This window comes from Oryzias latipes, chromosome 21, assembly GCF_053564925.1.
Source record: "Oryzias latipes strain Hd-rR chromosome 21, Olatipes_Hd-rR_3.1".
NCBI lineage: Eukaryota > Metazoa > Chordata > Actinopteri > Beloniformes > Adrianichthyidae > Oryzias > Oryzias latipes.
In genome coordinates, this window is record NC_136257.1 from 7,043,407 (window position 1) to 7,047,997 (window position 4,591).

A 4,591-nucleotide genomic window follows, 5' to 3' on the forward strand; every position below is an offset into this window, starting at 1 on the left:
GAGTAGTGGCGTTGGGTCTCCTTTTGAATCCACAGAAGATGATGAGGAGAGTGATGGCAGCTGGTGGCAATCAGGAACATCAGAGCAGAGCTGGAGGGGGGAGGAGACTGCCAGGCACCGTGACAATATTTGACCTTTTAGCTTTTATTGATGCAGGACCTTAAGAAATCTTTATAAACTGATACTATGAGCAAACACATTTGGTTCAGACTTGTGTAACAAATCAGTCTGAAGAAATATCAGTTCAGGACAGAATTATTTAACTTGTATTTTTTCCATGAAGATCTGTCTTTATGCACCCATTTTTTACAGTCCATGTCTGCATGTTTGGTAATAATGTTAATATTTTCTGTGCATCTTTACTCTTCTGGTCTGTTGGCTAACTGCACTTGTTCCATCATCTATTCTGTGATTAAGTCTCTGATAAAGTTTTTATTTTGCCCTGATTTCATTTCAGATGGTGACTCAGTAAGACATTTGTCAGAAATCTCTGACAACAAAGACAATTTGACTGAGCATATGAATGCTGTTATTGAGAGGATGAATTCCAGCCTCATTGAAACAACCAAGAAGCTGATGGACTGTAAACAGAGTAAGTTTTAAAATTCTGTATTAAAAATGTACACTTGTGAAAATGCAGCAATACGATGTAGCATACAAATGGATTATCTAAAAGAAAAAAAAGAGAGTAAACAAAAAAAAAAAAGCTATGATGACTTCACTGACTTCATTCCAATCCAATTCACTTTATTTATATACTGTAGCACATTTCTCAAACTGGCAGTTTCCAAAGTGCTGTACAGTACATTGACCAAAAACCAGACAAAAGATTGCCAAACAAAATAAAAACAAAATACACCAGAAAATGGATAGAAAATGAAATGAAAATAAAAACTAGGTAAAAACAAAATAAAAACATAAGTACAGATAAAAACACAGAGGACCAGACAATTTACACGGTGTTAAAAGCTAGAGAATAAAAATGTGTTTTAAGACAGGATTTAAAACACTCCACAGAGGGCACTGTTCTGACATGCAATGGCAGAGCGTTCCACAGCTTAGGGCCGATAACAGAGAAGGCTTTGTCTCGTTATGGGCTCCACAAGCTGGAGCTGACCTCTGACCACAGAGCACGAGCTGGTTTATAAATCTGAATGAGGTCAGAGATGTATTTTGGAGCCAGTCCATGTAGAGCTTTAAAAACAAACAGTACATTTTTAAAATGAATCCTAAAATTAACAGGAAGCCAATGCAAAGAGGCCAGAATAGGTGTAATGTGCTCATATTTTTTGGTTCCTGTTAAAAGTCGTGCAGCGGAGTTCTGGACCAACTGCAACCCGGAAAGTGCCTTATGGGAAACCCCAGTGTAAAGTGCATTGCAGTAGTCCAGTCGTGAAGAGATAAAAGCGTGCACGAGCTGTTCAAAAATATTAAAAGATACAAAACAAAGGGTTTAATTGTTGTATTGTCCAAATAAACAATCCTTTAGTTTGGTTTTCTCTTGTTTTATTTGACACACCTTTCATTGAATCTTCCAGCTTCCTCGTCTCCTGTCCTTTTGTCCTTTCCCGCCCTCTCTATCTGTCTATCTCGCGATAATTCAGGAACTTAACTATACTACATTAATGATAGTGATAAAACTAGATTTTAAAACGCCATTTATCTGGTTATCAAATTTAAATTCACTGTCCACGATGACGCGTCCATGTACCACGTACCGTCCATGTGCGTGTGCAGCGAAGAAGGCAAAGGAAAAGAAAAATTACGTGCTTCATTGAACATGGAAGTGCCATGTCACAAAACAAGCGACCACAGGGGAGCGCTGTGACATCACAAAAGGAAGCAGATTGGAGTAGTAAACAGACAGTTTAACCCTTGTGCTATCTTAGATGACCCCATCCTTACATTGACGTGTTCTCCCTACCATGACAAAGGTGGATAAAGGTGGAAAGATTTCATGTAATTCATGGAGACCAGTGAAGATCACAAATCATTGAAGAAAAAAGTTTTAATGCACTGTCTAGTGGGTCTAAATGACCCAACTCCCAATGTTAAAGTGCCTAGGATAGCACAAGGGTTAACTATAATGCACATACAGAAAAGAACATTTTCTGTCATTTACACTCCCACCAAATTCTGTTACAATGAATGAACTAAGGTTACAGCAATACTAAATGAATGCTACAGAATTTCCTGTTTTGAATTACTGCTCTTTACAAAGATAAACAAACAAAAAGGTATATTTTACAGTATATAACCTTTGATATACAGTTGCATCGTCTATGATGTTTTAACCCTCAAGGAGTACTACCAGTTTATGAACTGGTCGTGCAATAACTGCAGGTTTAGAAACTGGTTTAAGTGTACTCTCATCTTTAAGCTGTCCAAGCTGTAATTTGACTCTTCAAACTAAGCCATCACTATCTTTGACAGTGTCAATGACTCTACCTAACTGCCACTTGTTTCGTGGAATATTGTCATCCTTGATGATGACGATGTCATCTGCCTTGAGATTGCGTTTGGGTTTGTGCCATTTCTGCCTTGTTGCTATAGCCATGAGATACTCCTTCTTCCATTGACTCCAAAACTGCTCAGTCAGTAACTGGACCCTCCTCCACCTCTTCGATGCATTCAAATCCTCTTTATTAAATAATTCAGGGGGTCCGAGAGCAACCTTTGATTTCATTACGATAAGTTAATTTGGAGTTAATGGTTCTAGTGCATTTGGATCATTTATCCCATCCACTGTTAAAGGCCGGCTATGTACAACAGCCGTGGCTTCATAGAATGGTGTTCTGAGTGACGCATCATCAAGTCGACCTTGGTCTTCCAGGAAGGTAGAAAAGCAGTACACAATTAAACGCTGTTTACCATTTAGACGACGCATCTCAGAACGCATAACACGTGTAACCTTGAGGCAATCTGTTTATATAGGATTTCATCTTTTCTAACTTCAATATTTACCTACCTCCCTGCTGTCAAATGGTTCATGCACGTAGTAATCATGCTTATATTTGCACATATCATTTTACACATTACAAACATTTTTTTTTTACATTTACCATTTTTCTTTTTTTTTTTATTTGTACACATTGTTCTTCAGATTACAGATATGTTTATAATTGTGTTCATATTCATCTTTTTTTACATTGATGTGGTGACTGCTATGTCATTGTACATGAGGTCAGTGACAACAAAGCCATCTCTTATCTTAAATGGCCAATCTTAACCCTTGTGCTATCATCGGCTCTTTGATATTGGGAGTGGGGTCGTCTAGACCCACTAGACAGTGCGCTGAATCTTTTTTCTTCAATGATTTGTGATCTTTACTGGTGTCCATGGATTACATGAAATCCTCTTCACCTTTATCCACATTTGTCATGGTAGGAATAACACGTCAATGTAAAGGTGGGGTGATCTAAGATAGCACAAGGGTTAAATGGACTTGCCACCTGTCCAGGGTGTTCTCTGCCTTCATCCACGAGTGGCTGGGATAGGATCCGGCAGCCCCGTAGCCCCGAAAGGGACAAGACAGGTACAGCTGTCAGTGTGGGAGTCTGAGTGGAGAAGTTGGAGAGTCTGAGAGGAGAATTTGGAGTGTTGGATTGGAGAAGTCTATGTTGGTTAACCTTTGTGGAGCAATTGGTGTGCTCTGTTCTTGCATTAAAGTCAAGAATACTTTCACCTTGGCGCCTCTGCCCAATCATTCCCTGGTGGGACCCACGAGGGCTGGGCCTCACACTCTCTGTGTCCCTAAGCCCTCCACCTATCCAGTACTGGGGGCCACTGTGGTGGTCCTTCCAGCCCTGGTCTGGGTGGCTGACATCAGGATGCTTGGAAGGCGGATTCCCTTAATCTGCTTTCCCGTGCAGGTGTCTGGGCAACACATTCTCACCCCACTTCGTTATATATGGACGTATAGGCAGGGACCCCCCTCCACGTCACATATTAATGCTTTTGGGGGAGCCCAACTTTCGATGTGCTGAAAATAAGATCCCGAAACGCTGTGGATTAATTTAGGTTTTCAACCCAAAATTAATTGGATTTTTAATTTCTGTTTTATATACCCAAAAAAGTGGACCATTTAAATAAAAGCAACGCAATGAGCGCTGCTCTCTGACAATATTAGGAAAAATAAAAATACTTTTCTTCTATTTATTATTGTTATTCAGGCAGAAGTCAGAATCCATGAAACTTTACTGAAGTCATTAAATCGGGGCAGGCAGTACATAGGAAAACGATGAGTTGAGCTCACCCAAAGCTATATGTGATGCAGAGGGGGCTCCCTACCATGTGTCCATATTGGACGAGTTGGGGTGGGAATGTGTTGGTCTTTGTGTGTCGGAAAATTCATAACTACCTATTGTAACAGTCAAATCTGGTCATCAGCTCTTATTTGTTTGCTCGGCTGCTGGACTCTTAGAAGTTAGACAGAAAAAGAAAAAGTACAACCTGAAATTAGTAGATGTTCTTTCTTTGCCACCACACTTTCACCTCAACCAAGCTTCCTGTCACATGACATTGACTTCCCATAACTTCTATAATAACCTCAGACAGAAAAAGCTGTTCAGTATACAAGTCAGTCTGTTAA